This window comes from Rattus rattus, chromosome 18 (genome assembly GCF_011064425.1).
Source record: "Rattus rattus isolate New Zealand chromosome 18, Rrattus_CSIRO_v1, whole genome shotgun sequence".
Lineage (NCBI taxonomy): Eukaryota > Metazoa > Chordata > Mammalia > Rodentia > Muridae > Rattus > Rattus rattus.
Window position 1 is genome coordinate 31,632,917 of NC_046171.1, and position 11,814 is coordinate 31,644,730.

Below are 11,814 nucleotides of genomic sequence, written 5' to 3' on the forward strand. Positions count from 1 at the left end.
AAAGAAAGAGGAGTCAAGAAAATCAAACAAGGGGTATCTTCTACACTTTCTTACTCATTTAAGTAAGACTACAGTTGCATTGACAATAATAGAACAACTACAGGCTATTTACTTGGTATGTTTCATTCTACCATGCAGTGCGTGCACGCGTGTGCGTGTGTGTGTTTATCAAGTTAAAACATTTGTTTCATTTAAGTATTTACCTACCAAATGCTTTCAATACAAAAGTCCTTATATTATTTAACAAGAACTAATTAAAAGTTATCAACGTTGTCTTTCATTTGTTATGTATTCAAGGCACAGCAATATGTGCCAAGTGACAGTAAAAATGAATCATGCATGATATAAATGAACAGTGATTGGTAGTTATTGGATAACATCGCCCTACTATTTATTTTGCATGCATTGGATCACTGGTTCTTAATAGTATCTCTGTATAGTTTCTATTCCCTCTCCAGAACTAATGAACACACTGTTGCAGAGCTCTGAATGGCTAAGTTGAGAATTGATCCTCTGACTTACTCCAAATCTTATACACTATGCTATGACAATTGTCCCCTCTGAAATATCTCAAGGTAACTCTCCTTTTACCATTAGATTGTTTAGAATCCACTCTAGCCTCATGATTTGCTTAATTGTAAATTATTTAGGGAAATAATCTGTTAGTATAATTATTAAATGGCTAAATAAAACTTGGAAACTACAGAATACCATTTTAAGAGAAATCAGTCAAGGAGAATATGTCACTAATTTATAGACAACTGGTTCATGAGTTTCTTCCTGGTTTCATGAGTCCATCTGTGTCTGTTTTAAATCTACAAATGTTCCAGATCAGTTGTTGTATCACAACATGAAGAAAGTTTTCTGCCCTTATAATTTGAACAGAAAGTGTTATGAACTATCGTATGAGGCTGGTAGGGTGGATGTCACTAAAAGTTTCTGGAATAGAATATTATTTTTAAAGCAGAAGAACAATAGCAAAGCAAAGCAAAATAAAAACCAGTAAAACCTATCCAGGTAGTTTTTCCTATGTTTCATATATTTCCATAATCTGGGTTCTAAGCTGAATGAAATGTGTGTGTGTGTGTGTGTGTGTGTGTGTGTGTGTGTGTGTGTGTGTGTGTAGTGGTTGCCTCATGTTCTCCAGATCGAAAAATCATGCTATAATATGAAGATAGTAATGAAATTATTTCATAACTTTCACCTAGAGGGACACTTATGCCATAAAGTGAAAGATTTAATTCCCAGGGCTTAAGTTACTCTTCCCTTAGCTTTAAGGTGTATTTTTTTCAGTAATATTATAGAGCAATCTGCTCAAATACCTATCAGAAACAGCAATTAAACTAATTATTGTTTTTCCAACAATAATGAAATTAACTATGTTCTCTTATATGTTGTTTTGTTGGAGAAGGAACTGATTAAATGTGGGAAATATTGCTGTGGTTTAAGTTTGGAGAGGAAGTCTGGCAGTCCCAGTTTAGTTCCTGGACTGCATAGAGTGCAAAGAGAGGATAGACTCCTGAGTGTTGTCCTCTAACTTCCTTATGCATGGCTTGACTTTCCTCCTAGTACCCTAGGTAAATAAGTGTATTTTGGACTAGAAAGTATATATGGCTATTGTCTTTGGTAGGTACCCACATTTTCAGTTACCACATACTACATACCTAGCAGAGGAAGTCTGTGGATATAGAAAATGCTTCAGTGAAAACTTGCACTGAATCATTAATCCTCCGATATTCCTGAATTAATATTTACCAAATCTACCGTTTTATCTTTGCTGCCCTGGACCCTGCTTGGCATCCCTCCTGGGGCTGCTTTCCCCCTGTACCTATATATTGGGTGATTCTCCACCCTGCACCTTTTAAGCGTTGTCTGTCTCCTAAGCTTTCATCATGGCGGAATCCCCTCTTCCTCTTTCCAAGTTCCTCCCTGGGAATCCGAAAAGTACTACCTCAGTTTTCCTGCTCAGCCATTGGCTGCCAGTAACTGTATTGACCAGTCAAAAACCAACTGTTCACAGGCTTCCTTTAGTCCTTTAGACGCTGCAAACAAATGTGTCCTGGGGTAACGTAACTAACGTGAAAACACAAGCCACTGCAAAAAGGCACCACACACAACTCCAGCTTCCACCTACACTAGAGGATCTACCCTGGAGAGAGGCCCTGTGTTGGTGGTGACTGCAATATGTTTGTGTTTGTACTTCCTGAAGAACCAATGAGATAAAGAACTTTAACCTTTTAAGTAAAGGAATGGTGCGGCACTGATTTTTACAAACCATAAAGCCCATAGAGAAGAAATTACTTTTGTTTCACTCGGACGAACAGTTTCCAACACGTAAGCAATGCATGTGAGTGAGGAACCATGTAAATGTACCCTTTCAAGGCAAGAACTTTTCTGATAGAGCTAATTCAATTAGCTACCAGATTGTTTACAACAGGGAGAAAGCCCTAACCCTTTGAGTGTCTTGTTCAGCTCCACTTTTCCGTTAAGAGCATTCTGTGACCAGGTTAATCTACTGCTCTTGCTGTGGTTAGGAAATATTTGCTTGAGGGTCTCCATGTCTCTAGTGTTTAACACAACAATATGGAGATATGTTTAAATACCCTCTACAGTAGTTTGGCAGAAGTGTTCATGGGCATCACCCCAGACAAAAAGAAAACAGATCTAAAGGAAATCATGATGTAAATTTGAAGATGTATCCATGAATAAGCAAATTAAATGGATACGTGGTTATAGCCTATCGTTCCAAAGATTGAGACTTCTCCACGCAGGAGAAGTTGCAGGGGGCTGTCGAGTCTTGTTCCTGTGTAAAGGCTTCCAAGAAAGATGAGTTCATTGGGAAACATTAACAGCAAATAGTAGAGGAATTTATAATTGCTTTTCTCTATTGGCATTGTTTAGAGAGCGAGAAATGCATTCCAGAAAGAGAAAGAGAAAGGAATGGTTGCAACTTTGAATCCCAATTATTAATTAAAACTATTAATAGAAATCTATTTAATAGTTGGTGTTGGGCTACTTAGTGGGTTCTTTTTTCATTAACCTTTCTCTACCCCTCCTTTTCAGCCCTTCCAATGCTCTAACACTAGGTAGGAGAGAAAAAATGGATAGAGGGGAAATGGGGTGATGCTATTGTTAGACTACTTCCTGCTGACTAGGGCCATCAAGTTCCTTGTGCCAAGTTTAAACTTTGCCATCAGGATATTTAATTTCTCCTTTTCGTTTTTTGTTCATGACTACTTCACACATCACAACCAACCACTAACCACCAATTCACCAATGGTCCCTTGGGGTCCTAGCATTTATAAACACTCAGATGAGTCCCCAGAATTCCAAACATCACATCACTTGGCAGTGATGGTATCTATCACTGGTAAAGTCATGTTCTTGCTAAAGCACAAGGGAAATCATAGCTGCTGTGGACAATCTGAAGCAGGTCCATATCCCACACCTGGGATTAAAGTGAAAACACATTTTTGCAATATTTCTGTGTTTTTGTAAAAGAAACCAAAATTCTCACTACAAATAAAATTTCAGTAATTTGTTTTTAAATATGTTTTGGAAGCAAAAGTTATTAGTAATAAGTAGAATACATTTTCAAAGCCCTATACACTACTGCCAAAGTTCCTTCTCTTATCATCATAAGTCATTTCCACATTTTCTAAATGTCACCATACTACGGGGCTAGTAAGACATAATAAATGTCATTGTCAGGTTCATCTTGCCCTAATCCCATAACATTGGGCAGGCTGTCAAATGGAACAGTACACCAAACATTTCTTTTTGGGCTATTGCTTTATTTTCTTTCGACTCCTTTCATTTGAGCACATTGCTATTCTGCATGATAAACTTAAGGAATTAATAAGATTGAGGCTGCATAATCAGGCTAAGGAAATAATAAGACTTAAGGAAATCATTCTCTTTTCTTAGCTGAACTCTGGATAAGTGAGCAAAGCCACAATGTTCCCAAGGCATAAGGAGAATGCTGAAATTCATTCCTCTCCCATTCTTGTATTTTAATTTCAGGCTTAGACCACCTTTAAAATATCCCTAGTCACGAAATCTTCTATACTCAAATATAACCACAAGTTCTATTTCTAAGTAAAGCCAAAGAGATCAAGTAAAACTTGATTCCTAAGCCTGCTCTAACACTGAAGTCACCCTGAAGGTGACTGTATGGTCCTGGGTCTGAGGTTCTGCTCTGACAAGATCATGTGGTCTGTTCTTCACAAGGACTCTGTCATGGCATCTGCTATTTTTGTGTTATTATCTATTTTATCCCTTCTATTTTCAGCCTCTCTCCCTGGATTGCCTTTATAACAGCATGTTCAGATAATTAATGTTCTATACTTACATATTCTAAAGCCAATTCTAGGAAAGGGGAGCTCTTTCCTTTGATTATGGATCTTGCTCTTACTATCCTCATATCTCTCCTTTATTTTCAAAACAAGTATTTTAAATAAATCACCTGAACTCATTATATATATATATAATTGATAATATATAATATAGTATATATTATTTTTACATTTTTTGCCTATTATTTCATTTATTGCTTCTCCCCTTGGGGTGTCCATGCACAACTGCACACCAGTTAGGGAAGGATGAAGAGGAGACCTTACTTGGGGGTGTACGTTTACCAAAGCACATCAGGCAGAGATAGATAAAGCGAAGTCTGGGGCTAGGTCAGCAGGATCCCAGTCTGGCAGTAAGGGATGGGGGTAGGAGAGTTTCTTCTCTGAGGATTTCAATGTTGCAGCTCTTCAGTGTTAAACCTTTTTTTTTCCCCTTGGCATATATTAGCAACAGCTTTCTTAGATGATATTGAACAAAACAGCTTGTGCTCCTTATTTGGAGGTAAACAAATACATTGAGTGTGGGGATCGGGCTCCCCAGATAAGGCAGAGAAGAGAAGGTTCTGCTGGGAAATGGAGTCCTCCATTTTGTGCAGTGCTCAGGGGAGCTATTCAGACATGGTAGACTATGACCTTTAATTAGCAGGATCTTCAACAGTTACTTTATCAACATTAATAGAACAAGATTCATAGGTTCTTGAATGTTCACGTTGATGGATTTTAACTAATATTTACACTCAACAATGTCAAAGAAAACACACAGAAGTCGTGATGATAAAGATTATATCTCCTTTGTTGTATCCTCTAGTCTTCTCAGTAAATCCATACCCATCCTTCCTCTATGCTTCTCAGATTGCTATAACTGCCTTCTATCGTTTTATCTTTAACTTTAGAAAAAAAATTTATAATTGAAAGAAAATTCTACATGTACTTCAAATTATCTCTCTATGCCATTTAAAATTACCAACCCGTGTCCATTATGTTTGAATATTTTTACTGTGTTTCCCTTTCAGAGAAGATATTATCCTTCAGGGCCAGGATGCAGCCATCAGAACGAAGAAGCTGGTACTGAAGCATCACTAACATTAGCTCCCAGGATCCATTTCAGAATCTGGCTGTATCGCATGTTCCTTTCACTGTTCCCAGTTTGAGGCAGTTCCTTGGTTGTTGCTTGGATTTCCTTGTAACATGCTCATGTTGACAGACTTATTCACACTGGGTTATATAACGTCTCCCATTTGCTTTGTCTGGCATATTGCCATGAGGGTGTTTAATGTACACATTGTAGGAAAGACACTCCCCAAGCTTAGGGCATTAATTTGTCTCATCATTGATGATAGTCACATTGGTCATTTGGCAAAGGCGATAACTTCTCTGTCCTTTCCAATGGAAATTACTCATGGACATTTTGTGGTAAAAAGGATATTTCATGGGGCACTAATTTAAGTATGCATAAGAACACTATTTTTCCACTGGTCCCTCAGCTCCCTGAACCCAAATCCTGTGGGGGAGAGAGCTAAACTCTTAGAAGTACAGACAATCCTGAGATCTAAGGGGAGACAGCCACTTTTGCTCACATTCCTGGCCCAAGAGGAACCTGCATAATGGCCTCTGGATACAGGAATATAGCAGCAGTCAGTGGCAGGAACCTGCTGGTTTCTGCCTGTACCCAGACCTGAACTGAAGTGGTCCCAAAGCTCCCTGAACCCAAATCCCATGGTAGAGAGAGCTAGACTCTCAGAAGTATGGATAATCCTGAGAACTCAGAAGGGACAACTACTTCATGCCCACATTCCTGACCCAAGAGGAAACTGCCAAGTGCCATCGGGCACAGGGACTTAGGAGCAGTAAGAGGGAGAACTCTTCCAGTTTCTGCATGTGTCAAGAGCTGAAAACCAGTTGCCAGGAGCACCTATACACCTGAGAGCAGAGCTCTTTATTCCCAGACCCAGCTGAAAGAAAACAGGTCTAGAGGCATGCTGACACACAGGCCTACAGGAGGGTCAAGCCTCTGTCAGAGACAGCAGGACAAGCTAGGAATTGAAATGTGAAGGATTTGAAAAAAATCCAGGATTTAAAAATAAAAATAGAATCAATAAAGAAAGCACAAAGTGAGACAACCTTGGAGATGGAGAACCAGAGATAACCTGATGGCTAGAGGAAAATGGAGGAGCCCAAGCAGCAGAAACCAACATTACTTGGCATCCTCAGAGCCAAGTTCTTCCACCAAAGCGAATATTGGATATTCAAGCACACCAGAAAAGCAAGATTTGGATTTAAAATCACATGTTATGATGATGATGGAGGACTTTAAGAATGATGAAAATAAATCCCTTAAAGAAATACAGGACAAAACAAGTAAACAAGTAGAAACCCTTAAAGAGGAAACACAAAAATCCCTTAAAGAGTTACAGGAAAACACAACGAAACACATGAAGGAATTGAACAACACCATCCAGGATTTAAAAATAAAAATAGAATCAATAAAGAAAGCACAAAGTGAGATGACCCTGGAGACAGAAACCTAGGAAAGAGTTCAGGAGACAAAGATGCAAGCATCACCAACAGAATACAAGAGAGAATCCAGGGGCAGAAGATACCATAGAAAACATGAACACAACCATCAAAGATAATGTAAAACACAAAAAGCTCCTAACACCAAAATCATCCAGGAAATCCAGGACACAATGATTAGACAAAGGTAAAAAGGAATAGAAGAGAGTGAAGACACTCATCTTAAAGGGCCAGTAAATATCTTCAAGAAAATCATAGAAAACTTACCTCGCCTAGAGAAAGATATGCTCATAAACGTACAAGAAGCCTACAGAACTCCAAATAGGTTAGATCAGAAAAGAAATTCCTCCTGTCACATAATAGTCAAAACACCAAACACACAAAACAGAGAGATAATATTAAAAGCAGTAAGGTAAAATGTTCAAGTAACATAAAGGCAGACCTATCAGGATTACACTAGACTTTGTACCAGAGAATATGAAAGCCAGAAGATCCTGGGCAGATGTCATACAGACCCTAAGAGAACACAAATGCCAGCCCGGGCTACTATATCCAACAATACTCTCAATTAACATAGATGGAGAAAGCAAGATATTCGATGACAACACCAAATTTACACAATAGATTTCTACAAATCAAGCCCTACAAATGATAATACATGGAAAACTCCAACACAAGGAGGGAAACTACACCCTAGCAAAAGCAAGGAAGTTATATCCTCGCAATGACACCAAAAAGAGAGAGACACGCAAATATAATACAACTTCTAACAACAAAATTAACAGGAAACAACAATCACTATTCCATAATATCTCTTAACATCAATGGTCTCAATTCCCCAATAAAAAGACATAGTCTAAGTGCCTGGATATATAAAGAGAACCCAGTATTTTGCTGCATACAGGACAAAAACCTCAGAGACAAAGACATATACTACCTCAGAGTAAATGACTGGTAAATAACTTTCCAAGGAAATGGTATGAAGAAGCGAGCTGGAGTAGCCATTCTAATATCAAATAAAATTGACTTTCAACAAAAAGTTATCAAAAAAGAAAAGGAAGGACACTTTATATTCATCATAGAAAAATCCAACAAGATGAACTCTCAGTCCTAAATATCTATGCTCCAAATGCAAGGGCACCGACATTCATAAAAGAAACCTTACTAAATCTCAAAACACACATTAACTCTCACAAAATAATAGTAGGATATTTCAATATCCCACTCTCATCAAATAATCATACTCAGGGATGGAAACAACCAAGTAGAAATGAAAAGGACTATAAAAAGAATCAACAAAACCAGGAGCGGGTTTTTGAAAAAATCAGCAAGATAGATAAATACTTAGCCAGACTAACCAGAGGGCACAGAGAGTGTATCCAAATTAACAAAATCAGAAATGAAAAGGGAGACATAACAGAATCTGAGCAAATTCAAAAAACCATCAGATCCTACTACAAAAGCCTATAATCAACAAAACTGGAAATTCTGGATGAAATAGACAATTTTGTAGACAAATACCAGGTAGCAAAGTTAAATCAGGAACAGATCTACCATCTAAACAATCCCATAATGGCTAAAGAAATAGAAGCAGTTATTAAAAGTTTTCCAACTAAAAGTTGCTGAGGACCAGGTAGGATTAGTGCAGAATTCTATCAGACCTTCATAGAAGAACTCATACCAGTACTGTCCAAACTATTCCACAAAATAGAAACAGAAGGAGCACTACCCAATTTTTCTATGAAATTACAATTACACTTATACCTAAACCACACAAAGACCCAACAAAGGAAGCGAATTTCAGACCAATTTCTCTTATAAATATCAACACAAAAATATTCAATAAAATTCTTGAAAACTGAATCCTAGAACACTTCAAAACAATCATCCATCATGATCAAGTAGGCTTCATCCCAGGGGTGCAGGGGTGGTTCAATAAAGGGAAATCTATCAATTTAATCCACTGTGTAAACCAACTCAAAAGGGGAAAAAACCCACATGATCCTTTCATTAGATACTGAGAAAGCATTTGACAAAATTCAACATCTCTTCATGTTAAAAGTCCTGGAAAGATCAGGAATTCAAGGCCCATATCTAAACATAGTAAAAGCCAATATACAGCAAACAAGCAGCCAACATTAAACTAAATGGAGAGAAACTTGAAGAAATCCCACTAAAATCAGGGACTAGAGAAGGCTGCCCACTCTCTCCCCACTTATTCAATATAGTTCTCGAAGTCCTAGCCAGAGCAATCAGACAACAAAAGGAGGTCAAAGGGGACAAATTGGAAAGGAAGAACTTAAAACATCACTATTTGCAGGTATGACAGTATATTTAAGTGACCCCTAAAGTTCCACCAGGGAACAACTAAGCTGATAAACATCTTCAGCAAAGTGGCTGGATATAAAATTAAGTCAAACAAATCAGTCACTCTCCTCTGCTCAAAGGATAAACAGCCTAAGAAAGAAATTAAGGAATAACATTCTTCACAATAGTTCCAAATAACATAAAATACCTTGGTGTAACTCTAACCAAGCAAGTGAAAGATCTGTATGATAACAATTTCAAGTCTCTGAAGAAAGAAATTGAAGAAGATCTCAGAAGATGGAAAGACCTCTCTCTCATGCTCATGAATTGGCAGGATTAATATGGTAAAAAAGCCATTTTGCCAAAAGCAATCTACAGATTCAATAAAACCTCAACAAATTTCCAACTCAATTTTTCATAGTGTTAGAAAGAGCAATTTGAAAATTCATTTGGAATAACAAAAAACCCAGGGTAGTGAAAACTATCCTTGGCAATAAATAAACTAAAGGAACTAAACCACTATCCAAAGACTATACATGGACTGCCCCAGGGCTCCAGCTGCATATGTAGTAGAGGATGGTCTTGTTGGGCACCAATGATAGGAGAAGCCCTTGATCCTGCCAAGTCTGGACACCCCAGTGTAGGGGAACATTGGCTGGAGCGGGAAGAGGGGTTTGTTGGGGATGGGAACACACTTATAGAAGAAGAGGAGGGGGAGGGAATAGGGGTCTTATGTCTGGAAAATTTGGAAGGGGAATAACATTTGAAATTTAAGTAAAATAATATCCAATAAAAAAGCACTTCTTTTCATCAAGTTTTCAAGTTATATATTCAAATATATTTGTTTCTGTGTGACTAAACTTTTGAATTTTTGATTTATTCATTGGGCTTAAATCCTTTAACTGTTCATTTGCTGATCTAATCAGGACAGCCGTGGCAGATTGCGGATCCTCCAAGTTTTGTTTCTTTAGGCAAATCTCCATCTTTGTTTCATAAGTCTCTTTCTTGTATAACTGAACACTCACATGTAAGTAAGGTAATTAGTGCCAACCTTGAAGCCAGTGGAGCACCAGTCCACAAACTGGATGCTGTGCTTTGTCTTGATGGTGGCAATGGCCGCATTGATATCTTTGGGAATCACATTACCATGGTACAGCAGGCAGCAAGCTAAGTATTTACCATGACCAGGGTCACATTTCACCAAATGTTGATCTCTGCTACAGATATCTGCTCATGGTAGGCTTTCTCAGCAGAGATGACAGGGGCATAAGTGGCCAGAGGGAAGTGGATGCGAGGGTAGGGCACCAGGCTGGTCTGGAATTCTGTCAGATCAACATTCAGGATCCCATCAAATCTGATGGAAGCAGTGATGGAGACACAATTTGGCTAATAAGAGAGTTAAGGTTAGTGTAGTTTGGGAGCTAAATGTCGAGGTTTCTACAACAGATGTCATAGATGGCCTCATTGTCTACCACGAAGACACCATCAGTGTGCTCCAGGGTGGTGCAGGTGGTGAGGATGGAATTGTAGGGGTCAACCACAGCAGTGGAAACCTGGGGAGTTGGGTAAGTGGAGAACTCCAGCTTGGACTTCTTTCTATAATCAAGAGAGCAACTTTATCATCAGGGAGGTAAACCCAGAGGCAGTTCCCCCACAAAAGCTGTGGAAAACCAAGAAGCCCTGGAGACTTGTGCACTTGTCAGCCAGCTTTCGAATTTAGTCCAAGACAAGGTCAATGATCTCCCTGCCAATGGTGTAGTGGCTGTAGTCGCCATCGTGTACTTCCTCTTCCTTCAGTCTGCGTTGTATTGACGCAACAGAGCTTGGCATTATAGGATCCAGTGTACTAATCCTTCAAGAAACATGTACCCACTCTACTGTAGTTTCTTCTAAGACCTCAATTTGTCCATACACTTACAAGAATAACGTTATTATTCTTAACTGATTTAATCAGTTACTACTAGGTATAAAGAAAGTAGACATTAAAGGCACAGAGAAACAGATATCAAGTATTCCACAGAATAGTTTCATGGTTCATATCACTTCTTTTTGCTTTTCCTTATAATTTTTGCTTTTCCTCTACAAATACACGGATTCATTTATTGATGGACTGTATGTTAAACATTTTTTTATCAACTGGGACCCTATGTTTGGGTTTAAAAATTTGGGTCTGAAAATCTGCGTTGGCTCTGACTGCAACAATTTAATTGTATTAACTCTGGCAACATTCTTATCTCTGGTTATATTTGTAGTGACTTTTCACAGGAAAATCAGAAAGATTCTGAAGCAAACAGAAATATGTTCTTTTTTACTCATGGAGTTTAAATAAGCAAGACGCCGTAGCACAGCTCTCTAAAACTGCCTCCTTAGAAGAACTATCCTTCAGTAAATGAGACCCCAGCACTCCTACTGGGCTTTGGTCTTTAAGACACAGGTGACCTTGTCCTAAGGAAAATACTTTTAGCTCTTTCAGAACACAGCAGCACGAAAGAGCCTCAGTCCACTTTAGCTCATTGGTCTTGTTGAAGCTTTTCTCTATGTGAGAATATTGGACATTGAATTTGAGAGGGTCAAATATCACTTACTTTTTTTCCCTTTCATATGTGCCGGCTTTGTCTCCTGAAATCTCTGCCTCATTTAT

General features: G+C 38.4%; 1 pseudogene; it reads right to left on the minus strand.

Annotated features, from left to right (window-relative positions):
* Positions 1–10,194: 10,194 nt before the first annotated feature.
* LOC116886956 lies at positions 10,195–11,003 on the minus strand (annotated as a pseudogene).
* Between the last annotated feature and the right edge of the window lie 811 nt (positions 11,004–11,814).